This window comes from Lampetra planeri, chromosome 78 (genome assembly GCF_965212315.1).
Source record: "Lampetra planeri chromosome 78, kcLamPlan1.2.h2, whole genome shotgun sequence".
Lineage (NCBI taxonomy): Eukaryota > Metazoa > Chordata > Hyperoartia > Petromyzontiformes > Petromyzontidae > Lampetra > Lampetra planeri.
In genome coordinates this window covers 3,036,792-3,063,693 of record NC_136183.1, presented here as the reverse complement: position 1 = coordinate 3,063,693, position 26,902 = coordinate 3,036,792, and the positions used below count along the sequence as shown (strand labels likewise).

Below are 26,902 nucleotides of genomic sequence, written 5' to 3'. Positions count from 1 at the left end.
ATCTTAGGTATGGCAAGAGTTACTTTGACAATTCCTTTTAGAGTGCATATAAAACAATTATCTCACAGAGTGTAGTCAGTTTGACTCGAGCTATTGTTATTTTCCGATTCAGAGTGCGTACCTCTAACACCATTTATCACAGGATGCAATCGGTTTGATACGATATTATCTTAATTCCACTGTCTCTGTTTCAACCTGCTATTCTGGGTTTTAACCTTAGAGGGCGTTTTTTTTGTTTTACGCCCGTTTACAATCACAATGCAATGTTTGGTCACGATATTCTGGTTAACACGAAGTGATTCATTCCATCATCCATGCAAAACACTGTCTGTGAGAGATCCCGGACGTGCCACCCATTATGTTGTATGTGTCGGGTTATGAAATTTTGATGGAAATTAATGAAAATTAATAATTTTGCGAAAAATGCGCAAATCGCATTAATTATGTTAATGTGTGTATTAACATGCATAAATTATGATAATGCGTGTAATGATATGCATAAATTATGATGGTGTGAGTAATTGTATGCATAAATTATGATAATCGCGGAGATAATCGTAGTAATTTATGCGGATGTTAATGTGAGCAGTTGTGGTAATTAGGCTCAGCTTCGTTTATCCAGAGTTATGTCAATCCGGATAACACGATGATCAATGATTAAACGTTTACCGATTATCCTAGTGTGTGTTATGATATTTAGGTCTCCATTTTCATATCTCATCACAGGATACAGTTATCAAGAATAAGATGGTTTTGCATGGACTTGGAAAGAAGCACTCGAACAGTTGGTGTTAAGCAATTTTATTCTAACAAGCATGTGACATTCTATCATGCAGGTCGAACATGCGTCAATAATTCATGAATAACCAAACCCCTATGCATTTTCGATATTGTGCATTCGACTAATATGGATAACTAAAATTCTTATGCAATTACGAGATTAAGCATTGACTAAAATGAATGAATAAACACTTATGCATTTACTAAATTGAATAACTCAAAAACTCTTATGCATTTAACGAACTGAATGACTAAAGAAAAAAAAACCTCCTAACAACCAGGCATCTCATTAGTTCGTTTTGGTATCGATCACAATCGGCGACTGGCCGAGTTTGAAACCAAGCATGACACACTTCATTTTGCGGTAAGAAAAAGCACTTATTGTATCCCAGAGGCGAAAGTATATGTCAATAGATTCGTCGGCAAGTGTGAAATCCTTTTAACGGAAGGTTGGAGTCAATGGTGGGTGCGGCGTGTTGCGGGAGAGCGAATTTGGCTCGGTTTTAATTAATTCTTCCGTGAGACTCTAAGACAAAGAAAACTGGTTTGACAAGATTTTCTCTCTTTGTGCACGGTCGATTCGCAATGAGGATTTCGAGGGTTTTAGTTTGCATCAACGAATCTATTGGTCGTTTATGCGATAAGAGAAACAAAAAAAAGGCAAGAAAAAAACTTCACCCTCTTATAACCGACGGATTCTTAATTACTCAGAGGGCCACGATTCCTTACGGCCAGCTGGTGTTCAAACTTTAATTAGTCTTCTGATGATTGTCTAGGGTTGGTCCCATTGTGAGAGAGGTGGATTGTCTCTTGGATAAATTCTTGCATGCCCCGCGGGAAGTAGGTGTGTGCGTGTGTGTGTATGTGCTTCCTGGAGGTTGTGAGTGGGGGAGGTGATACGACCCTGGTTCGCAGATTCCTCTCGCCCGTGCGGGTTGCAGCCGCGACTTTCTCCGCAGGGAGGTGAGCGGCGGCGCTTGGCGGCGCTTGGCGGCCCTCGGTAGCTGACGGCACGGTGGCGCGTTCTTTGTAGCTGACGGCGCGGTGTCGCGCTCTCGGTAGCTGACGGCGCGGTGGCTCGCTCTTTCTCTCCACTGCTGGATGACGAGTCGGTTCTCGTTGGTTGTCGCTCTGGCGATGAACGATGCTTTCGTTCGTTGCTGGTATTGACGTTGGGTTGAAGTTGTTGGCTCGAGAGTGATAGCTGGAATCTCCGTCCGTTTCACTCGCAGCTTGGCGGCTCAGTGTAGTAATTCTTCTTAGGTGGTGCAGACCTCAGCTTGTCAATGCACGTCGCTACCCCGCGAACCTCGTCATTTTGGATGACGGAAGAGCTCCTTCGTTGTTGGCGACGAGATGAGATGGGGGGCCTGAGCCCCGGTGAGAGAGATGGAGGCCTGAGCCCCGGTGAGGATCTGTTTGGTGGGGCCCGTGGCCCGGACGAAGTGTGATGGGGCCAGAGGCCCTGACGATCTGTGATGGGGCCAGAGGCCCTGACGATCTGTGATGGGGCCAGAGGCCCTGACGATCTGATGGTGGGGCCCGTGGCCCAGACGATCTTAGTTGAATGGATTTTTTTCCGGCTTATATTGAGAAAAATCCCCTCTGTTTCCCGAGTTGTTCAAAGTCTGTCATAAAACCTTCCTGTGTGTGACCATCTGCATCCGTGTGTGTGTCCGTCCGTGTGTTTCGCGTGCGTGTTTGTCCGTGTGTTTATTAGCTTTGAAGACACAGCTGTTGTCGTTCTGGAAGGGGGGGGGGGGCTCGTGACGGCGCCAACGAAGTTATACATTAGCCAGACCGATGATTCGCGTCGAGTTATATATATATATAAAAGAGATATTCGAATCCATGTTTTTGTTACTGAATAATATTTGTCGCGAAAACCTACGCGTTAAGCGAGCTTAATTATTTCCTCCCTCGCTCGGGGATCATATCTTTTGTCTCACATAGCTTAAGTTGTTTTGGTTTGGAAGTTGAAATGCGACTTATTCCATTATGCCCCAGTTATGCCGAAACCGTGTTCCCGATGTTTCATCGTGACTCGATCTCTCATGGAGATGTTATTCCTTGCGTGTGCAATTTTTGCTGTCCGTGTTGTGGGAAGACAAAGACGGTTGTTTGCAGTGTGGAAGCACCCGGCGCATGCTTTTATTTATTTATTTTCTGAGAACGTGTTAATTTCCTTTGAGCCATTGCCCGGGAGTTTTATTGGTGTCATTCCCCGGCTTTGTGCCTGTGTGTGGAGATCCTCTCGGAAAGAAAAAGATGGCCGTGATTACCCTCTTTCATGCCCTCTTTCCTTTGAAATGAGGTGTGCGCACATCTGTGTTAGTGTGTGGGGGCGTGTCCGTTCTCACGTTGCCCCGTGTCTATTAAAAAAACGATATTATCTATGTTGGCAGAATAATTCTTTAAAAAATATTAATTTTAAAATTAAAAAGGGGGGCATATACACAACACAGGGATGATGGGTCCGGCTCCGTCTGCGTCGATGTGCGCGATCATCCCGTCACCAGAAACCACTCGCACCAGACACTGTTGATCCTTGCAGACTGTGGAGCGAGTTGGAGAGACAGCGCCCGTCGTCTCCCCCCCCCCCCCCTCTTCAAGAGAGTCCTCTTCCAGTTGTTTGTACGACTCGTGCTGCACAGAGGACACGCTACAGATCAAGTTACTGTATATCGTTCCGTGTCAGTTTCTGATCCGACCCTCAACTAAACTTCGCCTGTCGGTTGCGATTTCAAGGGGCACTTGCACCAGTTTTCCCTCAAAGGGTTGACTTTGATCTGAGCACAATCCGAACGATTGTCACTCTATGATCAGGTTTGCTGTACAGAACGATCTCGCCACCGGGAATAGTAATGCTTGGCACTCTTCCCCACGTCTGTATTGCAATACTGCGAGCACCAGCCATGGCTGGCAGCCTCAATGACGCAACAAAAAAACTCTCCGTGATGCGTGGCTTCTGACGATGCAGAGCTCCCTATCAATTTGCCAGTCATGAGGGCAATCCCCGGTGCCGACCACTTACAGTACTTCTTTCATATGGCATTGTGAAAAGCAACAGTTTTTATTTTAAATGATCGTCATGAATGAATGCATAGGTTTCTTATCCAGTCCAATGATGTGGTTGATGCAGTGTGAATTTTAGCGATACCGCCAGGATGTGCATGGATGGAGCATTCATCGGTGATGTGCTTGATGGTTTGGACTTCTCCAGTCGTAGTTGGGTGTTTCGTTGAGCAGTGCTGATTTCTATTCTTGCATTCTTGCTTATATATATTTTCCACCTGTTGTATATATTCGGTCTGAAAAATTATAAAAATGTAAAAAATGAAATGAAATTTTTTAAAAACTGTAATGTTCCCGAAATTATGCTAATTTATTTAATCATGAAAATGTTGCATGTATGCTAATTAGGTAGGTGTAATTGTATTCAGTTATGCAAGTGTATGTAATTATGCTAATGAATTCAAATATTATCATTAGCTTCTGCTTTGTTGTCTAGGGTTGTATTATCACTGGTCAACAAAAAACACGTTTTTTTCTGGCCTGGACTTTTGCAGCTGTTCTAGACTAATTTCAGGGTGCTGATTCCAAATCTGATCTCAGATTTGCTCTATCACATCTGATTTTATGCTATCGGCATACCCCATTTTCATTGATTTTACCCGAAATTAACTGTCACATATGATTGCAAGTTGTTGCGAGTCAGTGACTGCTTTAGTGTTAAAATATGGTGCTGTATTTTTAGGATAGTGTGTTTATAATAAATTTATGTAGATATCCACATTTATTTAATATTTTTCTTATGCAGTTTTTATTGAAAATGCAATATTTGATATCTCAAAAACCTGATGTGATAGACACAAACTGATGTCAGATTTGGAATCAGCGCCCCAAAATTACCTTAAGACCATTGGAATACCTTATGCCAGAAAAAGTGTTGACCAGTGAATTATCAATCAGGATAATACAATGATTCTCACTTTAACTTTTACTGATTATGTCTTAGTGTGTTATATCAGGTCTCAAAATTCAGATCTCTCCGCAGGATATAGTTCTTATAATTAATATTATTATGCATGGACTTAGGAAGGCACCACTCAGACTCTTCTGTGTTAAGCAACTTTAATCTCTAAAAAACACGTAACATTCTAATATGTGAACTCTTATGCAAGGAATGCCAACACAGTACTCCTGGAGATGTCCTCATTGAACCGTACATTTAACCCTCAATAATTATGTTTGTCAAACTGGGTAACAGAACAATTGGCTCATTCTTCAGAATAAGGTGATCATACACAGCGACAGGAAATTAATGTGACAATATTCATACGAACAGTAATAAAGAAACATGTGCCTAAGCAAAGGTAGACCTCAATGAATTCATTTTTTAGATTATGCAATTAACGCAATGCCTTGGAACAATGGTGTGCGGTAGTGTGCTTGCTTGTCTAACAAATGTGCATTAATTGGCTAAGGGCTTTAATACATTCGCCGGCAAGATTATGTGATGAAAAGAAAGCTTTTAACACAATTGTATCCCTGTTTGTGTGTATTCGTTTTGGGCAGCGTTCCCCACAATTCCATCACGGGTTGGAAGTGTTTAACATTTTTTGCATCAGACTTGCAGTCGCTGTCAAAAAGGGGCGCTGTGGCCTTTGAAGTCGGGAAGTCGTGACCTACTGTGCAAGGGTGTGCTTGCTGTCACCATGTATTCCGTCCTCTCATCACGGGTTGGAAGTAAAAAAAAAAATATTATTTACAGTGAGGAAAAAAGTATTTGATCCCCTGCTGATTTTGTACGTTTGCCCACTGACAAAGAAATGATCAGTCTATAATTTTAATGGTAGGTTAATTTGGAGAGACAGAATAGCAACAAAATCCAGAAAAACGCATGTCAAAAATGTTATAAATTGATATAGATACAGTAATCCCTCGCCACTTCGTGGTTCAAGTTTCGCGGCCTCAGTGCATCGCGGATTTTTCAAAAATATTCATCGAAAAAAATTCAAAAATACCGCCATACCGGCAGCCGTATTGCGGAAAGCAGCGTTGTTTCATCGTGATGCGCGAGAGAAACAGTTTCCCAGGATGCCAGACAAAGAGAGAAACTCTCTCAGAGGCTTTGTACATACCCACGGGCACTCAGACAAGGCATGTGATTGGTTCCCGGCGCGAGATCGACGAATGAGAGCACGGGTGGATGTATCCCGTGAGCTGGTTGACTGCGCATCATCGTTGTCATTGTCGTCGTCGTCATTACTGGAGTCAAGTCTCAAGATATTACTGTCATTGGTGAGTGTAGAACACCATAATACGTATCGTATGAGAGAGAGAGTGAATGTATAATATTAAGGTTTTATAATTAAATAGATTTAAGTAAAATATATATATAAAGTATAAATATACATATTTTAAACATTCTGGTACCCACACACACATATACGGAAATTCCTAGGGGGCCAATCCTACTTCGCGGATTTTCACCTATCGCGAGGGGTTCCGGTCGCCATTAACCGCGATAAACGAGGGATTACTGTATACCCAACCCACAGGTCTGCAAATACTGCCCCCTCTTACTCTGCAGGTTGAACCTAAGAATTGAGTGTTCAACTTCACATTCTTTCATTAAAGGCCTGTGACAAAGGTGAATCTACTGGGGCTTCATTGTCTCAAGCTTACACATCTACCGGGTCTTCATTTGACTTTGTTTTGTCTAAGAAGTCCACCCACACCTCCACTTCCACAAATTCCTGGGAGGTTCCTCGCTCTGCCTCACAGTCAGAATTCTCCTCCTGCTTCACGTTGCCTCCATCGATGTGAAGGTCCGATTTTGGAGTTGAATCTTCATCTTCACATTTTACCTTCACATCTTCGCTCTTCACCATCACATCTTCACATTTTCCCTTCACTTCTTCGCTCTCCACTATTGCCTCTTCACATTTCACCTTGATACATTTCATAGTGTCCAAGCTGGAATGTACTTCTGGTTCTTTTTTCAGGAGGGTTGGGCTCATTGCAGCACTTTGACTTTCACAAGTAGATTTCAGACTACACTCCTTGGGGATCTTCTGATGCCTGTGTGTTCTCTGGTGTCGATGAAGAACTGATGACTGTGCAAATGCCTTCTCACAGACAATGCACTTGAAGGGTTTCTCTCCTGTGTGTTCTCTGGTGGATCTGAAGACGTGATGACCATGCAAATGCCTTCTTACAGACAGTGCACTTGAAGGGTTTCTCTCCCGTGTGCGTTCTCTGGTGTTTATTAAGATGTGATGAATCTGCAAAGGGCTTCCCGCACAGAGTGCACTTGAAGGGTTTCTCTCCTGTGTGTGTTCCCTGGTGTATTTTAAGATTTGATTCATCTAAAAATGCCTTTCCACACACACTGCACTTGAAGGGTTTCTCTCCTGTGTGTGTTCTCTGGTGCCTTTGAAGATATGATGACCGTGTGAACGCCTTTCCGCACACAGTGCACTTGAAGGGATTCTCTCCTGTGTGTGTTCTCTGGTGCCGTTTAAGATGAGATGAACCTGAAAATACCTTCCCACACAAACTGGACTTAAAACGTTTTTCTCCCGTGTGTGTTCTCTGGTGGATCTGAAAACTTGATGACCATGCAAATGCTTTTTCACAGACAGTGCACTTGAAGGGTTTCTCTCCTGTGTGTGTTCTCTGGTGAATCTGAAGACCTGATGACCATGCAAATGCCTTTTCACAGACAGTGCACTTGAAGGGTTTCTCTCCTGTGTGCGTTCTCTGGTGTTTTTTAAGATGTGATGAATCTGCAAAGAGCTTCCTGCACAGAGTGCACCTGAAGGGTTTCTCTCCTGTGTGTGTTCTCTGGTGTTTTTTAAAACAAAATGAACTTGAAAATGTCTTCTCACACAAACTGCACTTGAAATGTTTCTCTCCCGTGTGTGTTCTCTGGTGGATCTTCAGATCAGATGAACTTGAAAATTCCTTCCCACACACACTGCTCTTGAAAGGTGTCTCTCCTGTGTGTATTTTCTGATGTCTTTTAAGAACAGATGAATCTGAAAATGCCTTCTCACACACAGTGCACTTGAAATGTTTCTCTCCTGTGTGTGTTCTATGGTGTTTTCTAAGATTTGATGACTGTGCAAATGCCTTCTCACACACTGCACTTGACGGGTTTCTCTCCTGTGTGTGTTCTCTGGTGGATCTGAAGAACTGATGAATCTGCAAATGCCTTCTCACAGACTGTGCACTTGAAAGGTTTCTCTCTCGTGTGTGTTCTCTGGTGTGTTTTAAGGGCGAATGAATGTGAAAAGTCCTTCCCACACACATTACACCTGAAGGGTTTCTCTCCCGTGTGTGTTCTCTGGTGTTTTTTAAGAACAGATGAATCTGAAAATGCCTTCCCACACACACTACATATGAAGGGTTTCTCTCCAGTGTGTGTTCTCCGGTGTTTTTCAAGAACTGATGACCATGCAAATGCCTTCTCACACACAGTGCACTTGAAGGGTCCATCTCCTGTATGTTTTCTCTGGTGCTTATGCAGAATTGATGACCGTGAAAACGCCTTCCCACACACAGTGCACCCGAAGGGTTTCTCTCCTGTGTGTGTTCTCTGGTGTATTATAAGATATGATGACTCTGTAAATGCCTTCTCACACATAGTGCACTTGAAGAGTTTCTCTCCTGTGTGCGTTCTCTGGTGTTTTTAAAGATATGATGACACTGTAAATGCCTTCTCACACACAGTGCACTTGAAGGGTTTCTCTCCTGTTTGAGTTATCTGGTGCCGTGTCACACTTCCAGTACAATCCATGCTGTTTGCATCCTGGTCCTATTGTCTTTTTGTACCGGGCTGCGCTGAGTGCCTTTGCTCCATCACACCAAATCTGATGAAGCGTAAAAAGCGTCAGCTGCAGACAGAAAAAATATCCACACCATCTATGTCAGTATCGAGGCACAGAGGAATATATATATATACATAGTCACACATGACTTACACGTCTATATTTATTCATATATTCAAGATATTCCCCAATCCATCACACGGGCTGTTAAGGCACACAATGAGAGGGCAAATGGTTATAAATATGCCTGGAGGCCCTAGTATCTTCAAAATAAATATTAACCCAAAACACCAAACAGACAATTTCGGCTGCCTGGCTACAAAAGCAATATTTATTATAGTAAAATTCAGCTAACATAGCAAAGGCTGTTGAAAATATTACTATTTGTATTACGCAGGAATGCATAAATTAATGTTCAATCACAACTTGGGGTGTGAAGCCTGGCTCAGATTTGCTTGAATGCTTGGATGAACAGATCTAACTTTAGCAGCATATATGCTGTGTTGATTTCCTGACTGTTGCCATTCTTACAAAAAGTTCCAGAGGAAAACTAAAATAAGCTATTGTTTTGATTTAACCTCCATGTTCAATAGTTAATATACTTTACTGCAAATACAAACTTGACACTGTCACACACTGGCATTGTAAAAAGGTGGTGGTGTCCAGAACCATGCCTGGCCACCTTGATCTGCTCAGTATTAATGCTTCCTCACTTCATCATGTAATTAATTTAAGATCAATCAACATAGCAGAGGACCACAATAAGTTCAGCTTTCACTTATCAATCGTGTTTGCTGTCGGCGATAGTCAAACTAATTGTTGAATTCATAATGCAGTGAAATAACTGCGCCACAGCTCCCCACAAAGATAAACTCTTAAATACACATTTCACATGGATCATTACATCTTACCTATACAAGTCAGTTTTTGTTTGTTTTTCTGTCCATCTGTCTGTATACGAAACTTGTGACGGATTTGACTCACGAACCGTGGAGTTTTGTTTAAAAAAAAGTACCCGTGTACCATGCGATAAGCCCCGTGGTGAGCCAGCGCTAATCGTATTTTGCGTCCGTGAACGTTAAAGTAGTTAAATTAACAATTTAGTATAAGAATAGGTTTTCCCATTTTTTTCTGGCAACAAAACGGGTGTTAAGATGTTCAAACACCAAACTTAAACCTTTTTCAAGGAATCATTTCTGCATAAACACGATATATATTTATGGTTAAAATGCAAAAAAAACATGCTCTGATAGTATGTGCATTGTCATAATAATAGGGTTGTTCCCCTTTTATCTGGCAACAAAACCGAAACCTTTTTACAAGGAGTCATGTCTGCATTAACCACAATACTTGCAGTCAAAATGCAAAAAAAAAACACTGATAATATATGCATTGTCCTTGAAACTGATTGGTCCACACCAGAGACAGCTTTCTTTAGAGCCTCGTCTCAATTGGAAGACCAGATGACGCCAAAAGGCGTACAGCTCAAAGACAATGCACTATCAAAGTAATGAGGGCTCAGGGTAAGCATCTACATCATTAGACCTCCTTTGCCAGTACCAAAATATAATAATAGGGTTGTTCCCCTTTTTTTCTGGCAACAAAACTGAAACCATTTTACAAGGTGTCATGTCTGCATTAACCACAATATTTGCAGTCAAAATGCTAAAAAGAAATCACGGATACTATATGCATTGTCCTTGAAACTGATTGGTCTACACCAGAGACAGCTTTCTTTCGATCCTAGTCTCAAACAGTGTTAGACCAGAGGACGCCAAAAGGTGAAGGAGGTCCCATGGTATAACAATTTAGTACTATTAATGATTATATTACTACGCTGAGCGCTCGCCAAAGCACACACCTGCGCATGCGCGAGGCCGGGGCCCCTGCATGGGACTAGGCCTTACCACGGCACTGTTAAGTACTATATTCTTGGTTCTTTCGGTACAGTCACGTAGATAGAAAAATCTTAATAAAAAAAGAAGTTAATTAAAATCGAAATAGTAAAAATAAAAAGAAACACTAATGTAGGCCTGGTTCTTAATCGGAGTTAAGTGTACTGGCAGTCTATATTGTAGACTATGTTTAGGGACAGCCTAGCTCTAATCTCAGAGAGAATAAGATTGCTCCGATTTTAACTTGATAATTTAGACAAGACTCTCTTACAATCACACTTAGCATTAACAGATAAAATGTCCACATCTGATTGGGACCATGTAGATAACATGACAGTTTCTTCAGCTACTTTAATGCAAACTAAACGTAAAGTTAACTTGATTGCTAAATTCAATCTCCTGTCAAAATGAAGCCCAAGCCACACATTAAAAAGTCAGATGTTAACAAGATTTGTATAAATCAGAGTAACAGCCCAATTTCTGACAGCCTAAAATCGGTACTAGCTAAAGGGTTGAATTTCACAGTCTCCCCTAAACACATCCCAGTGTGTGACATCATTGCCCAGGTCGACATAGCCCTCAAAGGTTTGGGACACATCCCGGCAGACGATGCAAGATTTGAAATCGCTGCTATCCTCAAAGACGCTAAGAAACCCTTTAGCAACATCAGCAAGGACGAGCGTTTTGAACTCGCTCAATTAAAAAAGAGAGGTGACATTGTTATCCTCTCAGCCGACAAAGGCAATACCACTGTCATCCTGGATAAAACCACTTACAACAACACAATTCAGGACCTTCTTAATGATGGCAGCTATACCAAAATCAAGAGATCCCACCAACTGCCTAGCCACGAAAACCAACAATATCATCACTAATCCGACTTCTCTAATCAAACCGACCAAGCAGCTCTCTCTAAAACCTTCGGCTGCTAGACCACCCAGATTTGATGGCCTTACAAAAATCCACAAAGTATCGTCTTCACCATTAACTCACCCACCCACAAACTGCCCCGATTTCTGTCTGAGACCCTGCTTCCTTTCATGGGCACGACCACCTTAGCTGTATTTAACTCAGCTCACTTGGTTTCACTAATCAAGGACATCTCACTGTCTCCCGATGATTTGCTTGCCAGTTTCGATGTAGACTCCCTGTTCACCAAGGTACCTGTACCTGACACCATTGCAATCATTGAAGACTTGGTCCAACAGTGACTGAATCCAGATGTACCAACTTTGGTAAGGCACTGCCTTACCAACACTTACTTCACCTGGAATGGTACATTCGACAAACTAAATGAGGGTACCCCAATGGGTTCTCCCTTACTACTACAGCCAGGACACACTGCTTTAGAGTTAGTATAGCTACTAATACAGCCAGTACACACTGCTATAGAGTTAGTCTAGCTACTACTACAGCCAGTACACGCTGCTAAAAAGTATAGTAGCTATACTAACTCTATAGCAGTGTGTACTGGCCGTAGTAGTAGCCATATTAACGCTCAACCACATCAATTCCAAACACCCATCTATCAAATTCACCATAGAAGTGGAAAATTATGGCAAGCTACCATTCCTGGATGTTGTGATCGAGAAGAGACCTGGTGGTTCGTTGGGACACTGTATACAGGAAAGCCATCCACATGGATGCCTATCTAAAGCCTGACTCCCACCACCGTCCAGCCCAGAAGAATTCCCTCATCAAAACACTACACCATAGTGCCCGGCCCGTTGCATCTCCGACCAGCGCCACCTAGCTAGTGAGCTGGAGCACGTACACCAAGCCCTCAGGATGAATGGATATTCTGACACTACAATCCGCAAAGCTGTCTCCCCAGCCATGGGGAGACAACGATCTTAGGATCCAATCAAAACCATCACTTTGCCATACATAGCAGGGGTTACCAAAAATATTTCCAAAAATCGTAAACCAACACAAGATCAAGGTTTGTTTCAAAACAGTACACAAAATCCGTGATTTGATCCCATCTAGTAGTAGGTTTTTACCCTTTTAAACTGGTACAAAACTGACACCTTTATACAAGGCATCATGTTTGCAATAACCACAACACAAGTAGTCAAAAATGCAAACAAAAAGAAGCAACTCTGATGATAATAATATGCACTGTCCTTGAAGTTGATTGGTCCATACCCGAGACGGCTTTCTTTAGAGCCTAGTCCCCATTGGTGTTGGACCAGATGACACCAATACTCTGATATTGCACTGCGTTTGAGTTGTACGCCTTCTGGTGTCATCTGGTCCAACACCAATGGGGACTAGGCTCTAAAGAAAGCCGTCTCGGGTGTGGACCAATCAACTTCAAGGACAGTGCATATTATTATCATTATCAGAGTTGCTTCTTTTTGTTTGCATTTTTGACTACTTGTGTTGTGGTTATTGCAAACATGATGCCTTGTATAAAGGTGTCAGTTTTGTACCAGTTTAAAAGGGTAAAAACCTACTACTATATTTTGCCACTGGTAAAAGAGATCTCATAGTGTAAATTGATCCCATCTGTGAAGGATGTGATTCCTGACATGCAATACTCTCGTGTCTACAAACTAAGTTGTGGCTGCGGCAGCAGTTACATTGGGGAAACGAAACGACATGTCTCGGACCGTGTTCGTGAACACAAGGCAGATCTGAAACACGGTAGGATCAATACCTCTGCCATTGCTGATCATTGTTTTAACGCTGTGGGCTCACACGAAATCGATTTTTCCAAGACGAAGGTACTCTGCAAACCCACCGGCCATCATCAAAGATTTGTTCATGAAGCCATCTAGATATATAAACACAGACACAACTTCAACTGAGAAGATGGGTACAAACTGAGCAATCATTGGAAGGACGTTATTCGCCAAGTAAAGTCTTAACTGACTGTGATGTTTCCATCCTACCTGCCTATGTGAGTTGTTATTTCCGACTCTGTCTCTCTCTCTCTCTCTGTGTCTCTCTCTCACCATGTGTACCTCTTGCTCTTAAGGGTTTTTTGTTCCTGTTGCCGGGCTCTCTGACAATGACATGCTAATCTTCTCATTGGCACACCCCCGGTGGCTGGGCCGTCTCACATTGACATGCTAGTCTCTCACATTTACATTTATGTACAAATTCCTTCTCTAGCTCCGCCCACTTATCCTTGGGTTGGGCCCACCAAAATCCTATGTAAACTCTTGTTGCAGCAGCTCTTTCTCCTACGTCAGCAGTCGTCCTGCTGTTTGTTTCACACCTGATGACAGTTGCTTGAGTTGTGATCGAAACGTCGTGATCTATTATTTTTTCTACCTACGTGAATTTACCGAAAGAACCAAAGAGTATGGATTCCTGCAGTCACGAAAGCTTAAAATCAAGATTAGACTATAGCAATGGTTATTAAGTTGGTTGAGTGTACTGGCAGTCTATAATGTCGCCTGGTTCTTAACCTCGGTGAGTGTACTGGCAGTCTATAATGTAGACTGTAGCAATGGTTATTAAGCTGGGTGAGTGTACTGGCAGTCTATAATGTAGACTAGCATCATTCTTAACCTTGGTGAGCGTACTGGCAGTCGATAATGTAGACTGTAGCCTGGTTCCTAACCTCGGTGAGTGTACTGGCACTCTATAATGTAGTCTGTAGCCTGCTCATTAAGTTTGGTGAGTGTACTGGCAGTCTATAATGTGGATTGTAGCAATGGTTAAGCTGGGTGAGTGTACTGGCAGTCTATAATGTGGACTGTAGCCTGGTTCTTAACCTCGATTAGTGCACTGGCAGTCCATAATGTAGACTGTAGCAATGGTTATTAAGCTGGGTGAGTGTACTGGCAGTCTATAATGTAGACTAGCATTATTCTTAACCTCGGTGAGTGTACTGGCACTCTATAATGTAGGCTGTAGCCTGCTTATTAAGTTTGGTGAGTGTACTGGCAGTCTATAATGTAGACTGTAGCAATGGTTATTCAGCTGAGCGAGTGTACTGGCAGTCTATAGACTTATTCTTAGTTATTAATAACCATTTCTATAGTCTACATCATAGACTGCCAGTACACTCACAAAACTTAATAACCAGGCTACAGTTTACATTAATGGTTATTTTTATTCACGTTATTATTCACTTTATTTGTATTCTTATTTTTCTATCTACATGACTCAACGAAAGAAACAAAGATTACTATTATAGAGTTAGTATAGCTACTACTACAGCCAGTACACACTTCTATAGAGTTAGTATAGACACTACTACAGCCAGTACACACTGCTATGAAGTTAGAATAGCTACGACTACAGCCAGTACACACTGCTATATAGTATAGCTACTACTACAGCCAGCACACACTGATATGGAGTTTGTATATCTACTACAACAGCCAGTACACACTGCTATATAGTATAGCTACGACTACAGCCAGTACACACTGCTATAGAGTTAGTATAGCTACACAAAGTGTAGTATAGCTATACTTTGTTGTGGGCAGGTCGCTTCTGAAAACAAGAGCGGTATAGCAGCTGAAGTGGGCTTGACCTGGTAAGATAAAAAAAACTGTAGAAATATTTAAAAGAAACAAAGTTTCAAAGTAGTGAGCCAGATGAAGACAAATTAAACTTAAGCAGAGAATTAAAGCAAATCCAATCAGGCGAGGGCAGGAGGCAAGGCCCCGCATGGGTAGGCCCCGCGTTGTAATGTTCCAACCTGGACATCGATTCCATCCTCGCTGCTACTCAATTGATATCCCTACGAGAGGAGCGAGGCTCTACCTGGGTAAACAACAACAACAACCACCACGACAACAACAACCACGATGTGAACTTCTCACCTCGGATCTCAGTGAGCGCGCGCGATGATCGGCAGCTTCCTGGTGTCTCGTGACGTCACGCGGCAGCACGAGGTGACATGACGTCACTAGCGGAGTACACCTCCCCATCACGCCGATGAGGTAATGCAGTGGTGACGTCAGAGAGCGGGGTTAGAGTTTAAGTTCATTAAGATCCCTATTCCATTGATCCCTCTAGTGAACATTTACACTTTGGGTGCATGAGCTCAACAACGTGAACATTGTGTGTACAAACTGTGTATACAGTGTGTGTGTGTACAAACTGTGTAAACGGTGTGTGGGGCCGTCCATAAATGACGTCACGCAACTGTGGAGGGGACGGTCAGACATTTGTGACGATTTGTGACGATGGGGGGGGTGTGATAAATGTGACGTCACATCAAAATGCTCAACTTAAATATAGACAACACGTTCGACTTAATTAAATAGACTTTTTAATAAATGTTTTCTATTACAACATCAGAGTGTAGCGCCACATTAAATACGCACTACAATGATAATAGTTTAAAGCGATTTGAAGCATGTTTTTTGGGGGGAGGGTGAGCAGAGCTTTGTGACGTCATATTTGAGGGGGGGGTCTGACTTTTTGTGACGTCGTGTGACGAAGGGGGGGGGGTCACAATCGTCCAAAATCGCGTGACGTCATTTATGGACGGCCTCTGTATACAAACTGTGTACACACACACTGTGCGCGCGCGCACACAATGTGTGTGTACACTGTTGGCACAGTAGGGGGCACAGGTGGTGCATCGGCCAGTCATCTCAGTTGAACCATGGCACCTGAGTCTGCCCTGTGACTTCCTGCCGGCGGGAGTTCGACACTTGACCTGGCCTTAACGTGCACATAGCCTGGCGCAAGCGCCATGGTGACATCACCACCACGTATTGGCGAATTACATTAATTGTTTTTGTTAGTGTGTTTGTGTATACAGTGTATGTGCAGACTGTGTGTACGCTGTATATACATTGTGTGTACACAATACGTCTACCCTGCGTATGTGGACAGTGTGTGGGTGGTCCGAATCAGTCGGGCGGCATTATCTTTTCATCAGCTCTGCAATGCTGTGTGGAAGCTACCTGGCCTGTCGCTCTGCATGAAGCTTTGGGTCTTCTCGGCAACAGTCATGCCCTCCGTTCTCTAGGCATGTGAAACGTGGACCCCCTCTAAATGGAACATCTGCGCTGGTTAGAAACACTGGCTGGCATGCCTACACTCAGATTGAGGGAAGCCAAGTGGTAGAGCATTCTCTATTTATTGCAGAGGTTCAAGGTTCAAATCCGACAGGCACCCCTGGCTACTCCAGTAACATAAACCAAAATATGCACCGTCTGCTTAAAGAGTGGATGTAAAACATACTATTCGGTCATTCAAAACACATAGGTCTTTGCATGTTGGTGTCATTGTCAAAATTTTGGAAATTCCAAAATATTATCCAGAAATTGCACAACTGAAATTACACATCAATTATCGCCCCTGACTGACAGACTCATGCCCACATGCAGACTGGTGCTGGGCCACCTTATGCCACACAGAGGCAGCTGCCACTTAGGGGTGCTCTTCGAGTGTTTGTGATGAGATATGATACAAAACTCCGAATTGCTGAGGCAATTAAGCAAGTTTAATGCGTAGGCTTTCGCGACCAATATCATCTATAAGATTTTTTTTGGGTTAGATCGCGTAAATATAAATGTGCTCTCTCTAGTCGTCTAGCCTAGCCTAAACACAATTCTGACCGTGTAACACCAATGGCGCTGACCGAGACAGCCAACAACTATCCGGCCGTGCAATATCTAGCGAAGACGGCATTGACGAAGGTGGCGAAGATGACAGCCACGACGAGATGAGCCCACTCCCAAAACTGACAGCCATGAGCTCCCACTCTCAGCTGCTTTTATGCTACCCAGTAGGGCCTGACTCCGCCCTGGCTGCGCTTCCCTTCTCGAACCCACTAGCAGGTTCCAGGAGCTTCCAGATGGAGTCTTCCATGATCCTTGCCCCAGTTTTTCTGCCCTGCCGACTAACCCGTGTATATGCTCACTGGCGTGTGTACTATTTGTCCACCGCAGTTGCCGTTGCTGGATAACAGTCGGCGTTATTACACTACACTAGTACAGCACACCGGTGTGTTGGAGAACAAATCGCGAAGTGGAAGGTTTCACCAAACATTGAAATTAACGCGATCTAATTATGGGCTCCATATGAATGCAAATATTATCATAATATAGTGAATGCTTGGGAGCTTATTGGCTCTTACTCCTGGTTAGAGATCTACCCAACCCATAGGTCCACAAATACTGGCTGCTGTTACTCTGCAGGATAAACTTAGGAATTGAGTGTTCAACTTCTCATTATTTCATAAAAGACCTGTGACAAAGGTGAATCTATTGGAGCTTCATTGTCTCAAGCTTACACATCTACGGGGTCTCCATTTGACTTTGTATTGCCTAAGAAGTCCAGCCACACCTCCACTTCCACAAACTGCTGGGATTTGCCTCGCTCTGCATCAGTCAGAATTCTCCTCCTGCTACACGTTGCCCCCATCAATGTGAAGGTCCGATTTTGGAGTTGAATCTTCATCTTCATATTGTACCGTCAATTCTTCGGTCTTAATTCTAGATTTGAAGCTTTCGTGACTGCAATGATTCATATTCTCAGGTTTTTTCGGTAAAGTCACGTAGGTAAAAACATTAAAATTAATGAAAGTAAAATAAAACAAAACAAAATAAAATTCACGACGTTTCGGAGGCAACACAAGTCTCCGTCATCAGGTGGGACCGTCACAGCCGAATTAGCTGCATCAAGTGAAGCAATGATTCAAGATGTAATCCCTTATAAGCAAGTTGAAGGGAGGTGGAGAGGGGGGGAGCTTATCAGGCTGTGGTAGCCAATGAATGGAAACGTATCGGGAGGGAGGAGGAGCGGTGATCAAAGACTGCACGCAGTGCTCAACACAATGAATGGAGACGTGTCGGGACGGAGGGCGAGCGGCGATCAAAGACTGCACGCAGTGCTCAACACAATGAATGGAGACGCGCCGGGACGGAGGGCGAGCGGTGATCAAAGACATCACGTAGTGCTCAACACAATGAATGGAAACGTGGCGAGCGGTGATCAAAGAACAATGAAGAGATTACTGTTAAACACTGTGGATGTTAACACTCGGTGAAGTAAATTAAAATAGTGCCTGTCAGTTAAGATGGTCCAAAAAGTGTAATTAAGTCTTTTTTGCGTGGTTAATAACATCTTTCCAGTGATTACTGAGTTTGTACCCATCATCACGGTTGAAATTATGTCTGTGTTTGTATACGAAGCCATACAAATATACAAACACAGACATAATTTCAACCGTGATGATGGGTACAAACTCAGTAATCACTGGAAAGATGTTATTAACCACGCAAAAAAGACTTAATTACACTTTTTGGACCATCTTATCTGACAGGCACTATTTTAATTTACTTCACCGAGTGTTAACATCCACAGTGTTTAACAGTAATCTCTTCATTGTTCTTTGATCACCGCTCGCCACGTTTCCATTCATTGTGTTGAGCACTACGTGATGTCTTTGATCACCGCTCGCCCTCCGTCCCGGCGCGTCTCCATTCATTGTGTTGAGCACTGCGTGCAGTCTTTGATCGCCGCTCGCCCTCGGTCCCGACACGTCTCCATTCATTGTGTTGAGCACTGCGTGCAGTCTTTGATCACCGCTCCTCCTCCCTCCCGATACGTTTCCATTCATTGGCTACCACAGCCTGATAAGCTCTCCCCCCCCTCTCCACCTCCCTTCAACTTGCTTATAAGGGATTACATCTTGAATCATTGCTTCACTTGATGCAGCTAATTCGGCTGTGACGGTCCCACCTGATGACGGAGACTTGTGTTGCCTCCGAAACGTCGTGAATTTTATTTTGTTTTATTTTACTTTCATTAATTTTAATGTTTTTACCTACGTGACTTTACCGAAAAAACCTGAGAATATTCTTCGGTCTTCACTGCCGCATCTTCACATTTCACCTTCGCCTCTTCAAATTTCACCTTGATACATTTTAAAGTGTCCAAGCTGGGATTTTCTTGTAGTTCTTATCATTAAGGATGGGCGCCTTGCAGCACTTTTGACTTTCACAAGCCGATTTTAGACTCTGCTCCTTGGGAATCTTCTGATGCCTGTGTTCTCTGGTGATTTTCAAGAGCAGGTGAACCTGAAAATGCCTTCCCACACACACTGCACATGAAGGGTTTCTCCCGTGTTTGTTCTCTGGTGGATCTGAAGAACTGATGACCGTACAAATGCCTTTTCACAGACAGTACTTTCTTTGGTGTTCTTTTAGTCTTATTAAATAATCTCAAACACAACTGTCGGCAGTGGCAGAGCATACTTGTCAAAGACACTCAATTGATTTTGATAACGTTGAAGTGTTGTGTAAAACTAATTATTACTGGCCAAGACTAATTAGATAATCCATTGAAATTGAGCGAAATACAAGTAACTTTAATCGCTCTAACAGCTACAGGCTTAGTGCGGCCTGGAAGCATATTATTTTAAAAAGTATATATTACAATTCCCATTCCTTATAGGGGAAACAAATAGCAATTAACAACAATTGAATGATTACCAATCTCCTTATACGTATGTAGTGCCGTAAATGGGCCAAACTTACCGGCAGTGGTAGACGAGATCCATCTGCAAGTGTGCCCCGTACCGCCACCCCTCGATGGGTAAAAGAACATTAAAGGGGACCTCCCCAGTCGATCGGGACCAGTCACAGCTCAAGACCCAAGACCAGCCAGCTTAGGACTCTGGACCCCCTCGCCCCGCTTGTCCTTGTAAGGGCCGGCACGCTGTGCGGGCAGTGGTGGGACTCTGGGACTTCTGGCTCTACGTCCTTGTAAGGGCGAGTTCGGAGGAAGCCAGAGTCGAGACCCGCACCTTGGCTGGGTCGGGTCAGGTAGCCTCCCCTAGGGTAATTGTAGCCGGAGGACCCGAGAGCGTAGCCAGAGTAGGCTGTGTTCCTAGGTTGTAACAGAGGACTGTTGGAGTGTGGTATCGTAATAAAGAAGTTACGTCTACAAGTGTCTCCGGAACCCATTACACATAAAAGGCAAAGTTGTGATTATGTGTGTCTGTTCAAAATGTTTAGCGTACTTCCCGATATGCAACAAACTTGCCATGTGGGTACTTTCCAGACTGTACACACTTTTTTTGGGGGGGAGAGAGCATATATTTTTTGCACGGTGAGCTGTGACATCAAATCTGTCATGTGACCCGCGCATGTGGAAGCGTAACGCATTGTAGTGTAGTGGTTAGCGCGCTGCGCTACGAACCTGGCGATCAGAGTTTGATTCCCGCTCACGGCCACTACCGGTGACGATAATTTGAACTGGTCCTGGGCCTCCCCTAGGTCGACTCAGCCTCAAACGAGTAACTGGTATGGTGTGTGAACATCGCCACTGGGGAGACAAAGGCGGCCAGGCGTAGTGAATCCAAGTCCCGGGCGAAGCCAGGTAGTAAAGCTAGTCAATTATATAATTACAATACCCTCCCTGTCTCGAATCACTGCACCAGATTGAGCTAAAAGATGACGTCACCCTGTTGCTCCATTTAAGACCGGGAGCGAGTGGAGGGCCTCACCATTCTGGCAAATTGCCCGATGATGCTGGATGTAATTACCAGCGAAATGTTGTACTAAAAATGTTAAATGATGTTGATTCACTCAACACACCGGTGGTGGGCTAAAGTAGTGAACTATTTGTCTTGGTAAAAAACGCGACATATTTTTTTTACTGTTTGTCAGTGTCGGGTGGTGGAGGGTTACGACACATTTGACTAATATTGGTCGCGAAAGCCTACGTGTTAAACTGACCATGTACTGTGTTAGCTACTGGAAGACAAAGGCGGTTGGGCGAGGCTCTGATCCCGTGGAATACATATTATCTTGGTCGTTTGATTGACATATTTCGCATTATCTCTTCCGAATGACCCTAGGTCTAATACTTTCATAATTACTTGGTTCGTGCTTAACCAAGATTTGTGGTATACCATAGTTGTTACCAAGGATATTACGAGGGTTTAATTAATATTTGTTCCCAGTCTGTATTGCCAGGGATCCGTGCTTCTTATTCTCAAGTTATATTTTGATATCATGAGGCTTAAGATATAGCTAAGCTTCAAACCTTACTGTTGTATTTTAAAAAACCCCAGTTAACTCGTAATGATTAACTGCCCTTGGGTGAATTTCGCTGTCCAAGGGAGGTTCATGACCCCTGCTGTTTTCGTCTTTTGTTTTATTGTGGGGGTTTTCCTTTATGGCGGCCTTCTCTTGAAGTCAACTGGGGATTTCCCGCATAATCTCATTAGCCCCCCCACCCCCCTTGGGTTTGCCATTTTTTATCACATTTTATGACTTCCCAAACAGGCTTATGAGTAATTATCCTCCAGCTGTCTTTTGCGTGGCAAGGCATGAGGCAGGGGGGGAGACTCACCCTTTCCGTGCCCCAGCACTACATCCCGATCAAAATTATTACAAAACAGTAGAAAAAATAGAAAAAAATCACTCAATATAATTTTATGGAAAAGGCATATATACAACATGTTCTTCGAGTGTTTGTGATGAGATGATACAAAACTGAGTTGCTGAGGCGATTAAGCAAGCACCATATAAATGCAAAAATTATTATAACATAGCATAACATGAGAATGCTTCGGAGTTTATTGGCTCTGGCTCCTGGTTAGAGATCTACCCAACCCACAGGTCTGCAAATACTGGCTGCTCTTACTCTGCAGGTTGAACCTAGGAATTGAGTGTGCAACTTCACGTTATTTTTGTAATAAAAGACTCGACCACGGTATCTGGCTTGGTGTCCTTTATTCGGGTTCGTCTACTTTTCCCACACGGCTCCTTCCCTCTGAGACCCTTCGCTCGGCGCCGACGCTGCTGTCGCTCCCGTAGCCGCTAGCAGCCTCGCTGCTGACCTCCTTGTGCAGCCTCTCCGGCTGCCCTTGCTGCAGCTCCACCACTGCTCTCCCTCTCCGAGCAGTCCCACTGCTGCCTCTTCGTGCAGCCTCGCTGGCTGCGCTCGCTGCAGCCTCGCCGCTGCTCCCTGGGTTGGTCACCGCTGGCCGACGGTGCCAATCCCCTCTCCGAGCGTGTGTGGCGATCTCGCCACTCCTCCCAGCCTTCGCCCTGCGTGGCCTCACCCTAGTCCAGTCTCCAACAACCTCCCTTCCTCTTCCGGTTTCTCCCCTTAAGACCCGAACCCCTCTCCCACGTGACGTAACTCCTCCCCCCCGTGACGTCACATCCGGAAGGTCGCTTACGCCCGCATTACATTTTAATTAAAGGCCTGTGACAAAAGTGCATTTATTGGAGCTTCATTGTCTCAAGCTTACACATCTACCGGGTCTCCATTTGACTTTGTATTGTCTAAGAAGTCCACCCACACCTCCACTTCCACAAACTCCTGGGAGTTGCCTCGCTCTGCCTCACAGTCAGAATTCTCCTCTTGCTTCACGTTGCCTCCATCGATGTGAAGGTCCAATTTTGGAGTTGAATCTTCATCTTCACATTTTACCATCGCTTCTTTGCTCTTCACCATCACTTCTTCACATTTCACCTCTTCAAAATCCACCTTGATACATTTCATTGCGTCCAAGCTGGAATTAAATTCTGGTTCTTTTTTCAGCAGGGATGGGCTCATTGCAGCACTTGGACTTACACAAGCCGATTTCAGACTCCCCTCCTTGGGAATCTTCTGATGCCTGTGTGTTCTCTGGTGTCTTTGAAGATTTGATAACGTTGCAAATGCCTTTTCACACACAGTGCACTTGAAGGGTTTCTCTCCTGTGTGCGTTCTCTGGTGTATTTTAAGATGTGATGACCCTGTAAATGCCTTCTCACACACAGTGCACTTGAAGGGTTTATCTCCTGTGTGCGTTCTCTGGTGGTCATGAAGATTTGATAACGTTGCAAATGCGCTTCCACACACAGTGCACATGAAGGGTTTCTCCCCTGTGTGCGTTCTCTGGTGTGTTTTTAGATGTGATGACTCTGTAAATGCCTTCTCACACACAGTGCACTTGAAGGGTTTCTCCCCTGTGTGTGTTCTCTGGTGGCTTTGAAGATTTGATGACTTTGCAAATGCCTTCTCACACATAGTGCACTTGAAGGGTTTCTCTCCTGTGTGCGTTCTCTGGTGACTCTGAAGATGTGATGACTTTGCAAATGCCTTCTCACACACAGTGCACTTGAATGGTTTCTCTCCTGTGTGAGTTCTCTGGTGCTGTGTCAAACTTCCAGTACGATCCGTGCTGTTTGCATACTGGTCGCATTGTTTCCTTCTTGTACCGAGCTGAGCCGAGTCCCTTTGCTCCATCAGACCAATTTTGGAGAGGAAGAGTCAGAGGAAGCGACAGCTGCAGACAGAAAAACACATCCACACCATCTACGTCAGTATCAAGGCACAGATGAATGCATATATACACAGTCACACATGACCTATATAAGCTCCTAGCTTGATAATGTTCTCATTCTTCGCCTGAGGACGGCTGCTTGCGTTGTGGCCGAAACGTCGTGAGAATTGTTTTATTATGTTTTATTTTTATTATTTTATTACTTCCCTTCTACGTGACTTTACCGAAAGAACCAAGAAGATGAAAAAAAAAAGTCACACATGACTTAAACATCTATTTTCATGATATAGTGAAAATAATTCCCCAATTCATCACGCGGGCTGTTAAGGCACACAATGAGAGGGCCAATGGTCATAAATATGCCTGGACACCCTAGTGTCTTCAAAATGAATGTTTACCAAAAACTCCAAGCACACAATTTCGGTTGTCTAGCTACGACAAGAATATTTATTTAAGAAAAATTAGCTAACATAGCAAAGGCTGTTGAAAAGAATATTATTTGTATTATGCAGAAATGTATAAATTAATGTTCATTTGCAACTTAGAGGTGTGAAGCCAGGCTCAGATGAGCTTGAATGCGAGGATGAACAGATATAACTTCAGCTGCATATGTGCAGTGTTAATTTCCTGACTGTTTCCATTCTTATAAAATCTTGTTCGGTACCTGTTGAATTCCATGACGAAATGGGGCCTTGCATATGTTCTACAAAAAGATCACCTCAATGGGAAAATCTTGACTTAAAACTTGTGATAGCGGGAATTCATATTCTTTGGTTATTTCGGTAAAGTCACGTAGATAGAATATAATAATACGAATAAAGTGAATAGAAGAAAAAAACGACTAATGTAGACTGTAGCTTGATTCTTAACCTCGGTGAGCGTACTGGCAGTCTATAATGTAGACTATTGCTTGTTTTTTTGACGAGACCTTTGCAATGGACTAGACCTTTGCAATGGACTAGACCTTGGCGATGGACACTCACAGCTTTGTATGTAAAAAAGTCCAGGCAGCTTCCACATAGTGTTACAGAGCCTAATGAAAGAATGCTGCTAGACTAATTTGAAGTGAGACTTTGGATGTCAAACCAGAGCTGGTCGTGAACACATTAACCAGGTAGAGGAGCTCCTCAACCATGTGTAGAACAACCTGATTATTCATGGAGAGCTGAGCAGGTGCAATGCTGTATGACATTAAATTCCCAGGGAGGTGTTCTTTGGGTCTTTCGGTAAAGTCACGTCACTTAACCGAAAGACCCAAAGAATATGAATTCCTGCAGTTACGAAAGCTTTAAGTCAAGATTATCCCAGGGAAGTAATCTTTTTGTAGAACATATGCAAGGCCCCATTTCGTCATGGAATTCTCCAAGTACAGAACACGATTCTCCAACTCAATATCATTGAGTAGCCATGACCAGACATTCAACATGCGTAACATGGTTGACCAGCAGGGGACAATCCCTTGACTATAACCAGGCATCGATTAGCGTATCATTTTCTCAGGTTTTTTCGGTAAAGTCACGTAGGTAAAAACATTAAAATTAATAAAAGTAAAATAAAATAAAAATCACGACGTTTCGGAGGCAACACAAGCTTCCGTCTTCAGGTGGAACCGTCACAGCCATGACAGCTGTATCAAGTAAATGAGAGATTGCAGGAGCTACCACTCCGTTTATATAATGGTTGGAGAGGGGGGAAGGGCCAAGTACAGCACACTTTTTATTCATATGGTAAGGTGAGGCTTATGGTTTGTGACAACTAAACATGGTGAACATGGTAAACATGGTACACCTGTAATAGTTGTCTGTCAAATAATAAATAAGATTGGTCAAATAAGTGTAGTTAAATCTTTTTTGCATGGTTAATCACATCTTTCCAATGATTACTCAGTTTATAACCATCATCACGGTTGAAATGATGTCTGTGTTTGTATATTTGTATGGCTTCATGTACAAACCTTTGATGGTAGCCAGGAGGTTTGCAGAGAACCTTGGTCTCGGAAAAGACAATTTCATGAGAGCCCACCGAGTTGTAGCAATGATCGGCAACGGCCGAAGAATCAGTTCTGCCGTGTTTCAGATCTGACTTGTGCTCGCGGACACGATCAGAAACATGACGTTTCGTTTCTCCAATGTAGCAATCACCACAAATGCAACTCAATTTGTAGGCTCCAGGATACTGTAAGTCAGGAACGACATCCTTCACAGATGGAATCAGATCACGGATTTTATGCACTGTACTGAATCGGACTTGGATCTTATGTTTGTTTAGAATTTTGGAGATCTTTTTGGTCACGCCTGCTATGTATGGTAACGTGATAGTTTTGGTCGGAGTTTCAAGTGGCTGTTTCTGTGTGGTGGGAGAAACAGCTTGGCGGATAGTGCGGTCAGAGCATCCGTTCATCCTAAGGGCCCGATGTACATGTCTTAATTCACCGGCCAGGAGGTGTTGGTCAGAAATGCCATGGGCTCTGTGGTATAGCGTTTTGATGAGAGAATTCTTTTGAGATGGGTGGTGGTGGGAATCCAGTTTCAAGTAGGAATCTGTGTGGGTGGCTTTCCTGTAGACAGAATGTCCCAAGGATCCGTCAGGCCTCCTCTCAAACAGAATATCCAAGAATGGTAGTTTACTGTCTTTCTCCACTTCCATGGGGAATCTGATGGATGGGTGTCTAGAATTGATGTGGTCCAAGAAGTGGTTGAATGCTGGGAGGCCATGTGGCCAGATGACGAAAGTGTCATCCACATACCTCTTTCACAGGGAAGGACGCAGGGTGGATGTCTGGATGGCGTCTGATTCAAACTTTTCCATGAACATGTTGGCTATAACTGGTGACAAGGGGGAGCCCATAGGGGCACCCTCATTCTGTTTGTAGAAGGTGCCATTCCAGGTAAAATAGGTGTTGGTGAGGCAATGCCTAACCAGCGCAGGTACATCAGAATTCAATCCATGTTGGACTAAGTCCTCAATTATTGTTAGGGTGTCCGGTACTGGGACTTTGGTAAACAAAGATACTACATCAAAGCTGACGAGGATGTCATCAGGAGATAGTACCATGTCCTTAACCATAGAGACTAATTGGGTTGAGTTGAGTACTGCCGAAGAGGTCTTGCCTGTGAAGGGGAGCAGAGTATCTGATAGAAAACGGGCTAGTTTGTACGTAGGAGAGTTTATCGTCG

At 43.5% G+C, this 26,902-nt stretch overlaps 1 pseudogene across 1 annotated transcript in view; it reads right to left on the bottom strand.

Moving 5' to 3' along the window:
* Positions 1–4,897: 4,897 nt before the first annotated feature.
* LOC144738212 (uncharacterized) overlaps positions 4,898–26,902 on the bottom strand; it is a 42,928-nt pseudogene continuing 20,923 nt past the window's right edge. Inside the window, exons 2-3 of the transcript XR_013589181.1 lie at positions 22,712–23,729; positions 4,898–8,605 (exon numbers count right to left, since the gene is read on the bottom strand). The product of XR_013589181.1 is annotated as an uncharacterized LOC144738212 (transcript). The remainder of the gene's footprint in view (positions 8,606–22,711; positions 23,730–26,902) is intronic.